Raw genomic sequence first — 13,343 nt, forward strand, 5'->3', positions numbered from 1 at the left:
AATGATTTGAAGATTAGTGAGAAACTGAGGAATAGAAATGAACATATAACAATTATTCCTTAAGAAGGAAGTTACAAGACAGTTTTTCTAATGCAGGTGAAACTGGAATTAAGCAATATATATATATATACCTAGATGTCCACATTTTTAGCTTCAGTTCACATTAATAAGGACATTAAATAAAGAGATTCTTTGGTCACATAAAAGAGCTGATTTTCACTATCCTTTCTCCCTAAGCACCAATGTTGTCTTTTGTAGTAATTTATTGTCTTTTCTTTGGTAATGTCTTCTCATAATATAAAAGATGTAGAAATCAAAAAATAAGGGCAAAATCAAAGGAATGTGAGAACCCTGTACATTGCTGCAATGATTTTTAATTTGCTCAAATGTTTTTCTATGAAGCTTGCAAAAAACATTTTTCTAAATTGTGAATGCCAGAATAAAGCACCTCGACTTGCTACAGCAAGTTTTAGAGAGAAAAAGTTGGTATTCTTAATTTTAAAGTTTGTATTGAAAAGTTGCCTTTTGAAAGGCATTGCATTATGTCCGAAGAATTTAAAAATTAAAAAAAAATAAAAGAGGGCATGGTGGTCATGTGTTGTTTTGCTGTTTTGGTATCACCCTGAATTCGGTGACAGCATTGCCAATTTCCTTTGGAGGAGCTACGTTTCCCCTAACAGATGCAGTCTGGTGGAGCTGTCAATCAAGATGCCTGGATCTCCTCCACTCAAAGGATGTCCACCTAGGTGCCCCTAGTTTCTGCACCCTACGCATGTTGTGATCCCTTGGTCCTTTCCTGTCCTTTTTTTTTTTTTTTTTTTTTTTAAAGAAGATGTTGGGGGTAGGAGTTTATTAATTAATTTATTTATTTTTGCTGTGTTGGGTCTTCGTTTCTGTGCGAGGGCTTTCTCTAGTTGTGGCAAGCGGGGGCCACTCTTCATCGCGGTGCGCGGGCCTCTCACTATGGCGGCCTCTCTTGTGGCGGAGCACAGGCTCCAGACGCGGAGGCTCAGTAATTGTGGCTCACGGGCCCAGTTGCTCCGCGGCATGTGGGACCTTCCCAGACCAGGGCTCGAACCCGTGTCCCCTGCATTAGCAGGCAGATTCTCAACCACTGCGCCACCAGGGAAGCCCCTTTCCTGTCCATTTTAAGTCTAGTTTTCAGCCTAATTGCCTTTTTTAAAAAAAATCTATAATTATCTTTTTTATTATTTTTTAATTTAATTTTTATTTTATATCTGGGTATAGTTGATTTACAATGTTGTGTTAATTTCAAGTGTACAGCAAAGTGCTTCAGTTATAAATATACATAGACCCACTCTTTTTTAGATCCTTTCCCCATATAGGTTATTACAGAGTACTGAGTAGAGCTCCCTGTGCTATACAGCAGGTCCTTGTTGATTATCTACTTTATATCTAGTAGTGTGTATACGTTAATCCCAAACTCCTCATTTATCACCCCCCAGTTTTTATTTTGTAAGATACCCATAAAGGCTGTTTCTCCTTAAACTAGTCAAAATCAAAAAAGACAGAGATATATTTGTATGTATGACTGAATCACTTTGCTGTACACCTGAAACTAACACAACACTGTAAATCAACTATACTCCAATACAAATCAAAAAAAAAGAAAGCAAGAAAGCTGACCCAAGGGAAAACAATTAGTCAAAATTAATTTCTGTCGCTAGCAACCAAAGAATACTGGATGAACCCCCCAAAATGAGTCCCCTAATCTTATAGAGATGATATAAATCAATCCATGAGGTTATAACAAGAAGTCACACTCCACAGATGGAATTAGCTGTCTGCAGGGATGCTTCCCTGAAGCAAATCTTCCTGAAAGTATAGCTTGGAGACAAGCTATTTATTGATGAGATTAAAGTGCCTGCTAATATGTCGTCAGGAAGCATCGACTAGGGAGAAAATTCTGCAACCGTGAGACCTAAGACCTTATAAAAAGCCTGTTGAACATAAAATATTTACTGTGACCAGTGTGAACCTCAGAAAAGAGCGGTCTTAGACCAAACAGGATGGGGGAAGAGTTTTTTCTGCTGCAGAGAAAGCTCCTTACCAATCAATACTTTATCCGGAGGCATCTGGAAAAGACACACCCTAGTTTTGCTGGTGAATTATAACAATGAGCCTTTAACAAAAGAATGAGCATGCGCCGGACAATTCTCCTGTCCCCTTTCCACAGAGCGGGGAGAAACGCATTTGACTCTGCCACTTTCAAAGAGCCCCTTCTCCAAAGAAGATACACAGATTGCCAACAAACACATGAAAGGATGCTCAACACCACTAATCATTAGAGAAATGCAAATCGAAACTACAATGAGATATCATCTCACACCGGTCAGAATGGCCATCATCAAAAAATCTAGAAACAATAAATGCTGGAGAGGGTGTGGAGAAAAGGGAACACTCTTGCACTGTTGGTGGGAATGTGAATTGATACAGCCACTATGGAGAACAGTATGGAGGTTCCTTAAAAAACTAAAAATAGAACTACCATATGACCCAGAAATCCCATTACTGGGCATATACCCTGAGAAAACCATAATTCAAAAAGAGTCATGTACCAAAATGTTCATTGCAGCTCTGTTTACAATAGCCAGGACGTGGAAGCAACCTAAGTGTCCATCAACAGATGAATGGATAAAGAAGATCTGGCACATATATACAATGGAATATTACTCAGCCATAAAAAGAAACGAAATTGAGTTATTTGTACTGAGGTGGATGGACCTAGAGTCTGTTATACAGAGTGAAGTCAGTCAGAACGAAAAAAACAAATACCATATGCTAACACATATATATGGAATCTAAGAAAAAAAAGTCATGAAGAATCTAGGGGCAAGACAGGAATAAAGACACAGACCTACTAGAGAATGGACTTGAGGATATGGGGAAGGGGAAGGGTAAGCTGTGACAAAGTGAGAGAGTGGCATGGACATATATACACTACCAAATGTAAAATAGATAGCTAGTGGGAAGCAGCCACATAGCACAGGGAGATCAGCTCGGTGCTTTGTGACCACCTAGAGGGGTGGGATAGGGAGGGTGGGATGGAGGGAGACGCAAGAGGGAAGAGATATGGGAACATATGTATATGCATAGCTGATTCACTTTGTTATAAAGCAGAAACTAACACACCATTGTAAAGCAATTATACTCCAATAAAGATGTTAAAAAACAAAAAAGGGCCCCAGGGCGAGCCCCTCGCCCAGCATCCGGCAGCAGCATAGATTTCCAGGGTGACACAGTGGGAAGCTTCCTAGCCAGGAGAAGCCTCCACTTTTCCATTCTAATCGCTCCGTGGACCACTCCTGCGTCAGAAGGGCCCCTCGCTGAGTTATCGCAGGGATGTTAAGCCGCCCGTGCTCACATGGGTGCAAAGAGCTGGGGGCTGGAGAAGCATCACCCACAGACGCGTCAGCCAGATCCGGGACCACCCTCCCACACACCCCCGCCCCCGGTCTGCTTCAGGGAAACCCAGGCACCGCAGCTTTGCAGCCCAGACCACATAGCCATGAGGGGCCCGAGGATGCGTCTGGGGCTCTGGAGTGTCAGGAAAGAGAGCGTAGATTTACTGCAGTTCCCCTGCCTCAGCCCTGCCCTTGATTCAGAGAGGTAGACCCTGAGGAATCAGGGCTCCTGCTAGGATCACCAGGCGCCCACTCGTCCTGAAGACTCAGATGCTCCGGGGGGCCGGGCCAACAGTGCCAGCGGTGGTGAGGCAGGCCAGACACCCCCAGGGAAACGCAGCACCTCGGCCAGCTGCTGCCAGAGAAATTGAGTCTGGTGTCGCCAGACTTTCTGATGTGGGGCGGGGGGTGATGAGAGGGAGTGGCAAAGAATCTAGAAATCAGGATTTGACGTAAGCCCTCCAACATTTTATGAGTGGCTCAGTTTTAAAAAACATTCCGAAACCCGCACCAAGTTGAACTGTGGCCCAGATGTGAGCTCTACCTTCCAATGAAACTTCTCAACTGTAATAATGACAGATGACATTAATGTGGCACCAACTGCATGCCCAGCCCCGGTGCTAGGAGCTTATGTCACTTAATTTTCTGGCAGCTCCACAAGGTGCTTAGCCGTCCCTTCATTCCTTTTGTTTGTATTCGTACTCACCGTTTTATTTATTCTTAACCTTTTTTCAATTAAATGTTGAGGTTTCAACTAATAAACTACTTTTTTTAAATTGAAGCATAGTTGATGTACAATATTATACAATTACAGGTGTGCGAGGATTCATTCATCTTCCACGTCTCCTTCGAGCGCCCTCTGCTGGCCGGGCAGCGTTAGCGGTGTGGGACCCCGCACAGAGCTCGTTCGTTGTAAGGGGTGGAGGTGGGGGCTGAGAGTGAGCGAGGAAAGCAGTAAATGGACTGTGGGTCATTTCAGACACTGACACGTGCCGTGAAGAGGATAAACCTGGTGATACAGTGAAGTCCTGAGAGTCTCTTTGGAGAAGGTGGACCACGAGGTCTCGGTACAGGATGTGACCCTGGAGCCAGCCTTCTGAGCACGGGGCGGGGGGCTGGTTATCGCAGGAGAGAGGACCACAGGGGCCAAGGGGGAGCATGCCCGAGGGACAGGAGGAAGGCCAGAGGGGCTAAGGAGAGAGGGCAGGGAGGACCCTGAGCGCGCAGTGCCAGGAGATGAAACTGGAGTCATGGGTGGGGTCACATGGCGGGAACCTCGGTGGCTGTGATACAGGAAGTGGGTTTTGATTCTCTGAGCAACGAGAAACTCTTAGGTGGGTCAGGATCTTGTTTGCAACGTGCACAAGATGGCTCTGAGTGCTGTGTGCAGCGTGGGCTGGCGAGGGGTGAAGGAGCACGGAACCATTGGGAGAAAGAGGCATTTCCCATCCCCCCTCCACCCCCCTTACAGGTGAAGAATACAGGCAGCGCTTCTGGAATGTGCTGGTCTCCAGACAAGGTACAAAGAAAACTTAAAACAAACTTCAAAACACCTACTTGAAAGGACCAGCTGGCACCCATGTGCTACCAGCTGTGACTTGTGGAGACCAGCTTGTGGTGGGGGGGGGGAGAGGGAGAGGGAGGGGGAGGAAGAGGGAGGGGGAGAGAGAGAGAGAGAGAGAGAGTGTGTGTGTGTGTGTGTGTGTGTGTGTGTGTGCGCACGCCTACTCTTTCACCCAAAGTCTGAAGTTCAAATGTGAGCCATATGTCTTCCCCTGATCTGAGTATCATCACAGACCAACACACTTCAATTACCCAGTTTGTCATTCACTGACTGAAAAAATGTCACATCTCTCAAAAACAAAAATGACCTTTGAGTGGATTTTCTGACTCTTAGTGGGAGAGAGGAGCTGTGAAAAATAGCCTGTCTCAGGATCCACAGGGCTCCCTGGCAAAGCAGATGCAAGCAGCTAGCCGGGGCTGGGGGCAGGGGCAGCTTTGGGGGCTGGCTCACATCTTTCTTTGTGCAAAGCTGTCAGCCAGATTGGTGGAGAGCTGCTGTGATGAGGGGCTTCCTAACCTAGAAAAGTCCTCAAACTCAAATTATCCTCCCCACCATCTAGGTAGCTGGACGCCAGAAATCCCTGCAGTTGACATTGCTTTAAGTTAAGATGCTTCAGGTCCTAAGCAGATGCAAATGTGTTCTCAGGGAAGAGTGATGTTAATCCATTATTTTTGACATGATTCAGTAAGATTGGCTGTTATTACTTTGCAAGCCTTGGAGAGGTGGCACACAGGACGGGTAAGTTTTCACAGGGGATGGGGAAGGAAGCAGGAAGGGAATGGCTTTGCTGAGGTCCCTAGTTACAAATGAGCATATAATGTTCCGGAAATAATGAAAGAGCTTTGCTGAAAAACTAATGATTTAGAAGAACCCCAAAGTAAAGTAGAGACAATTAAATTCAGATTCATCAACACTTGTTCAGTAAGAGAAATAAGAAGCTGTGTGTGCTGCTTTTCAGCATGGTGCCTTTGTAAGGGATCAGCAAGAAGGATTTTGAAGAATTGAAAGCAGAGACTCAGTTATTTATATACCCACGTTCCTAGAAGCATTATTCACAATATTCAAAAGGCAGAAACAACCCAAGTGTCTATCAAGAGATGAGTGGATAAACAAATATGGTGTGTATCTACAACAGAACACTATTCAGCCATTAAAAGGAATGAAGGGTAATTCCCTGGTGGTCCAGTGGTTAGGACTCGGCGCTTTCACTGCTGAAGACCCAGGTTCAATCCCTGGCTGGGGAACTAAGATCCTGCAAGCCAAGTGGCACGGGCAAAAAACAAAAACAAACAAACAAAACAAAAAAGGAATGAAAATTTGATATCATGCTACAACATAGGTGGACCTTGAAAACATTATGCTTGGTAGAATAAGCCAGATACAGAAGGACAAACATTGTATCATTCCATTTACACAAGGTACCTAGAACAGGCAAATTCATAGAGACAGAGAGTAGAATAAAAGTTACTGGGGATGCAGGGGAGGAGTGGAGAGTTACTGTTTAATGGGTTCAGAGTTTTTGTTGGGAACGATGAAACGTTTTGGGTATAGAGAGTGCATGAAGTTGAGCACTTGTGAATGGTTAAATAATAAATATTATGCTATGCGTATTTTATCACAATTTTTAAAAAATTAACAGAATGAGATGAGATGAAAATTTTTTAAAAGAATGGTTTTGACTCCATTTTTTTCAGTCAGAGTTCTTTAGTGTAAGTAGCAGAAACTAATTTGGGCTGCTTTTTTAAAAAATTATTAATTAATTAATTAATTTTATTTGTGGCTGCCTTGGGTCTTCATTGCTGCACGCGGGCTTCCTCTAGTTGCAGCGAGCAGGGGCTACTCTTCGTTGTGGTGTGTGGGCTTCTCATTGCGGTGGCTTCTCTTGTCATGGAGCACGGGCTCTAGAGCGCAGGCTCAGTAGTTGTGGTGCACGGGCTTAGTTGCTCCACGGCATGTGGGATCTTCCCGGACCAGGGCTCGAACCCATGTCCCCTGCATTGGCAGGCGGATTCTTAACCACTGCGCCACCAAGGGGAGTCCCTGCTTTTTTTTTTTCTTCTTTTTTTTTTTTAATGGAGGAATAATAAAGTCCAAAGACTGAGCAGCCAAAAATATTTCTTGGAATGGTCTCATTTGGTGCATCCAGTTGCCACAGTTTATACCTGTATATACTTGTCTCCTGACATCTGTCACAGTCCATAGATTTCCCCACCCAGACGGCACCCCAGGCAGACATGGCACAACTTCTTTCTGAATAGTTTTCAGCAGCCTTCGGTTGTGGTGACATCTCAAAGGGAAAGAATACTTTGGGACAGTCATTTCTAAATTTTAACCCAGGGCTTGGAGACTGCATGCTTGCTGAGTACTCCAGATCTGCTTGTGTTTCAGAACATGCATTTGCCATTTCTGTCTTGCAGGAAACTTTTAGGGCCCTGGCTCTCACGGGTATGACTTGCACTTGACCACGGATTTGTAAATGCGTTCGCAACCTATTGTACTTATTAGATCACTTTCCATTCTGCCTGAATTCACACCGAAACTGGTTGCTGATACTAAGAAACTTGGGACTATTTGCTTCTGTATTCGAAAAATAAAGGGATATGTTTCTGTATTTCAGAAACAAAATAGATATCAGAAGATAGAAGCCCCAAGGCAGGCTGTGTGAAGGATTTCCTGTGTGACCTCAGGCAAGTCACTTTACCCCTCTGAGCCTGTCAGTCAAATGAGGAGTTTGCCATCTCTGATTGTAACCTTAAGAATGTTCCCTACAACGATTCCCTTTCCTAACTGTCCCCTGGGCATATCATGCTTCCCCTCCAAAGTTATAGTTTTTCTCCACCATCTGCTCCTTGCTGATGAAAGCAATGACTTGCCATCGAGGGAAACGACCTCTTGTATCATCTCAAAAACCTCAGACAAAATAATTTAGAATGTCCATTGCACAGATGAGGACGACGAGGCACAGAAAGGTTAGGTAACCTGTCCCAGGTCAGGCACTTAGAGATGCCGAGGCTGGGGCTCAAACATCAGTTTACCATCTTCTTAACCTGCGGTCCCTGCTTCCTCCAAGGACGGGGGGCCGCTGGGTTGAGTTCCTCCTGGTTCGGGCCATAAAGTGTCTCCTGACTGGTCACGGTCACTCCTCAGTCCTCCCGTCTCCTGTTGTTGCTTTTGCCAAAGGGATGTGCTACAGCCTCCAGTTCCTAAAATCGCAGGACAGTGGCGACATTTACTCAGTTCCTGCTCCAGGCCAGGGAGGGTACGAAGGGTTCTCACCCTCACACACCCACAGCTCCGAAATCCAAAAAGTAAATCTCAAAATCCAGGAACGTTTTTCATAGGTTTGCAGCAAAACTCTGTGCGGGTCAAATAATGAGGAACTCTGTAAAGTGCTTATTTAGCACATTTACATAACTCTTGTACGCGTTTTGCTGCATAAGTATTAAACAATTTTATTATGGGGTGCTCCCCCAGGGGTGGGCAACACCGAGTATGTTACTATATATACACCTATCTAACTGTATAGACACTACCCTGATTCTCTGCCTCTGTCTGTCTGTCTGTCTGTCTGTCTATATATACACGCTCTCTCTCTCTATGTATAGATAAATCAAAAGACAAAGGGAGAGAGAGAGAGGGAATGTATACGCCATACATAGAGAGATATTAATTTATATTAGGGGAGAGAGAAAAAGGGTGTATGTAGTAAATATAAAAATATATCAGTATATATGTATATAGTCATATAATATATAACATAAATATTCTCTATCTTTATATATTCTCTCTATATAAATATTTTACATATTATTCCATATTGTATTATATATCTATATTATATATTAGAGAGTGTACATAGTGTATATCTGTATACACAGATAGGCAGGCAAATAGATAGGTAAAGATGGATGACTATAGATGTATAGATGGATGGATGGTAGACAGAACAGATAGATAGATAAGACAGATAGATAATAAAGACAGAGTGTGTGTGTGTGTGTGTGTGTGTGTGTGTGTGTGTGAAACTCGGAAATTTCTAAACCTTGAAGCTCAACTGCGCACCGAAGGATTTGGACGAAGGACTGTGCACCTGTGGGAGGCTGTATCGTTGTTTAAAATAGTCCCCCAGCTCCTCCGTTAAGGACCAGTCTCTGTGGGAGAATCATGACGTCAAGCATAACCACTGACTTGCTTTAGCCAATGGGATGTGAGAGGACGTGCCTTTCGTTACTTCCCAGGAGAAGTTCTAAGTGTTGTTGAATGGTCCTCACCCTTTTTCTTTTTCTTCGGCCACAAGAGTGGCGGCATCGCAGCTGGGAGCCATTCTATCGCGACAGACATAGGACGTGAGCCTGAAATGACCCTCAGTGGTTGCCAGTCTCTGAGATCTGAGGGTTATTTGCGACTGGGAAACGATCAGCCTCTGCTGGCCAGTCGAGGACTCACTTTGCAGGCTCCGCTTCGCACGTACGAGGTAACAGAGGGCCTGCCCATGGCCCCAGAGCTGGTCATTGGCGGTGCCTGACCTCACATCTGGGGGATCTGGCCCCCGACGGTACTCTCTTGACCCTCACAATCGACCTCCTCTCTCCCAGGCCATTTATTCCGACAGATGACTTCTCTCCTGGGGGATCCAAGTGCCCATGTTCTATTTCTCTTCAGACAGCCCCCAGTTTCTGAGAAAGCTCTCTTGCACGACCTCAGCTTTTTTTTTTTTTTTTCTTTTCATTTCCATGGAAGCCAGCCTGTGTGCTGCCATCAGACCAGCAAGACCCCCGGGGTCTCATCAGAGCTGGTCTAACAAGGGAAGCTTTTCCACAGAGTGCTGATTGATTTTCTTCCCTCCTGAGGTGGGAGCTGTGTGGGTCGGAATAACTCACCCTGCTCTACTGATGACAAATTATGCCTCTTTGGCTCCCCAAAGGACAAGTGAGTCCCCAGTCCATAGGTAAAGGCTGCTGCAGGAATGTTCTGTCCCGAAGCCATAAACACAGCACCGAGTGTACCTTATTATCATGCGGGGGCGGAAGGCCAACTCCTGCTTTAACTGTAAACTCTCCTGATATCTCCAACGGAGATAATTATGGTGCTTATGGGAACTTTGGGCCTTGCTAAAAGTACTTTGCAATGTTTGCATGGCAAGGAAGGCACTAACAGGTGACCCAGGAAAGATTCTGGAGCCACAGCACTTACTACTTCATCAAGGAACCCTCCCGGCTGCCTGGCCGTCTCCCCCTTTGAAATGCCTTCCTTCCTCCTGTATCACGGTCCTCCTTGATCTCACACCCCTGCTTCTGACGCTAGCGAGCTTAGCTGAACTCAGTCCTACCCAGCAGTGAGGAGAAAGCAAGGAGAGAAAGCTGTTCAGTTCACTGACTGTGGCAGATGCCTGCTAAGGGTTCACCAAAACCCAAGTTCCCTTCCCCTTGGGGACACAGCTCAACTGAATTTCCCAGTGTCCCTTGCAGTGGAATAAAGCAAATGCCTGAGATTTGGTCAATGCAATGTGGGTGGAAATGATACCTGCCAATTAAGGTCTGGACCATAGAAAGCCTCTGGATAGGCTCTCTCCCCATCCACCAGCCTAATGAAGAAGCCCTACAGGAGGACAGAGCCACAAGATGGAAAGAACCTGGGTTCCTGAGTCACCGTGTGGAAGGATGCCCACTATACCCATGCCCCGAACTATTACATGAACAAGAAACAAACCGTGTTAGCCACTGCTGACATCAGTTAACTCAGCCTGACTAATACAAGAGCTCTGACCCAGTGTTTCCCCCTACTCAAATTCTAGGTTTCTCCAACTGGGTCATCCAGGAACCCCCTGAAAAGCCCGTGTTGAAGTACTACTCCTCTAAGTTAAGCCAGCTACACGGGATGTACTCCTACCTTACACACATCTTCCACCTGCTAATTCTATTCTGTACCCTTTCATTGCAATAAACTGTAACCGTGAGTATAACAGCGTTGATGAGTTCTGGGAGTTCTTCCAGTGAATCAAAACTTGAGGGTGGTCTTGAGGAACCCCCCAAACTGCAGGGAGGTAAAGTTATTCTAAGGAAAGACCCGGTATGGGAAAACCAGGTCTTTCATTAGAGACTTGAAAATGCCGTTTGTGAACAGGAAGTTCACAGGGAAAAAAAAATTACTCTCAAACATATGGGAAAAGGTTCAGCTTGACTCCATAGTATCACAAAGTATAGATTAGAAGCAGATTTGAGATATTATGTTTTAACCTAGCAGGTTGGCACAAATCCCAAAGCATGGCAACACGCTGTGTTGGCGAGGCTGAGGGAAAGCAGACGCTCCTACGTAGATGGTGAAAGCGTAAACTGATACAAGCTCCATATGGATTAGTTTGGCAATGTTCATCAAAATTACAAATGCACATACCTTTGACCCATCTACTCTATCACTGTGAATATATCCCACCCACATATGTGCAAATGCAGGAATACATGTACACAAGAGTATTCACTGCTGCATTGCAAAAGATTGAATGGTGATAGCAAAAGATTGAAACCAGCCCATATGTCTATCAACAAGGAACTGGTTGGATAAATTACATTATACCATCCAATAAAGTATATAATCACACACCGTGCATCTGAAAAAAAAAAAAAGGAAAGAGAAAAATGTGTACTGATATAGACAGAGACACATTTCAGTGAAAAGAAAAAGCAAGTTACAGAACAGTATGTATAACAGACAACTATTTTTATGAAAAAGTGGGGAAAGTATGAATATATTTTGTATTTGCTTCTGCTTGCATAAAGATGCTCTGTAATAATACACAATTAATTAATGAAATAATGACCTGTTTGGGGTGAAAGGAGGAAGGGGAACAGGGATATTATTTTTGTACCATGTAAATGTTTTGCTAATTTAAGGGGTTAGATTTTAAAACAGAAAAATACTGCTTAGGGCTTCCCTGGTGACACAGTGGTTAGGAATCCGCTTGCCAGTTCAGGGAACATGGGTTCGATCCCTGGTCCGGGAAGATCCCACATGCCGCGGAGCCACTAAGTCCATGCACCACAACTACCGAGGCTGCACTCTAGAGCCTGAGAGCCACTACTGCTGGGCCTGTGAACCACAACTGCTGAAGCCCACGCACCTAGAGCCCATGCTCCACAACAAGAGAAGCCACGATAATGAGAAGCCCGTGCACCACAACGAAGAGCAGCCCCTGCTTGCCACAACTAGAGAAAGCCTGCGCGCAGCAACAAAGACCCAGTGCGGCCAAAAATAAATAAATAAATTAATTAACTAACTAGAAAAAACAGGAACCTACTGAATAGCACAGGGAACTCTATTCAATACTCTGTAGTGACCCAGATGGGAAAAGAATCTAAAAAAGAGTGGCTATATGTATGTAAATAACTGACTGACTTTGCTGGACAGCAGAAATGAACACAACAACACTGTAAATCAACTATAGTCCAATTTTAAAAATTTTAGAAAAATAAAAGAGGCAAGGATCTAGAAAAGAAATTTGGTTTAGAAATAAAAAAACTATTTGACTTGAAAAATAAATAAAGGGAGGCACAAGGAATCCATACGTTGCTAAAATTCATGGAACTCTACACAAAAAGGAAGCCAATTTTATTTTTGTCCATTTTTAAGAATTAAATTTATTTTAAACATCATCACTCTTGCACAAATGCTATCCCGACTACCCATGCACAATGAGAGGGAAGCTAGAGTGCCCTTTAAGGAGAGGAATTTCCTAGTCACAAGGTATCACATCTTTACTTTTAATATTTTCTGCCAAACTGCACTCCAAAGTAGCTATACCTGTGGGATTTTCTTAAGGGCAATGTAGCCCTAGAGATGTTTCCTACCATGGAGTCGATGGAAAACCTCCACACAGAATTGAAAATCCATATCCTAGGAATCTTACGATGTCCCCAGTCTATATTCCAAACCGCTGTCCTTTCTTTTCACTGGTGTAAATTCACAGCACAGGAACAGGGTGGGAGATAAAGCAGTAAAAGGGAACTCGAGCAGAAGTTTTAAAACTCACATACCTACAGGGAGCGGAAATTAATAAAGATCATAATGATAAGGACAGCAAACACTCACATAGCGCTTTCAAGGTGCCAAACACTGGACAAATCACTTCGCATGTCATAAGCTACTGGATTCTCACAACAAACCTGTATCGTAAGTTACCTTCATATTCCCATTTTACAGATGAGGAAACCGAGGCATAAAGAGATTGAGAAGTATACCTCCTATTTCAGCTAGAAAATGGCACATCCGGGGCTCAGTTCAAAGCAGTCTGGCTGCAGAAGGAGGACCTTAAACGTGTGCAGTCAGCCAGGAGCTAGAATCCTGACATTCCAGTGTGA

The 13,343-nt window shown here is 44.2% G+C and overlaps 1 protein-coding gene across 4 annotated transcripts in view; it reads right to left on the bottom strand.

Annotated features, from left to right (window-relative positions):
- GLT1D1 (glycosyltransferase 1 domain containing 1) overlaps positions 1-13,343 on the bottom strand; it is a 148,421-nt gene that overhangs the window by 23,205 nt on the left and 111,873 nt on the right. The window lies entirely within an intron of this gene.

Source organism: Delphinapterus leucas, chromosome 14 (genome assembly GCF_059928025.1).
Source record: "Delphinapterus leucas isolate spDelLeu-1000000601 "Yukka" chromosome 14, BTC_Dleu_Yukka2, whole genome shotgun sequence".
Classification (NCBI taxonomy): domain Eukaryota; kingdom Metazoa; phylum Chordata; class Mammalia; order Artiodactyla; family Monodontidae; genus Delphinapterus; species Delphinapterus leucas.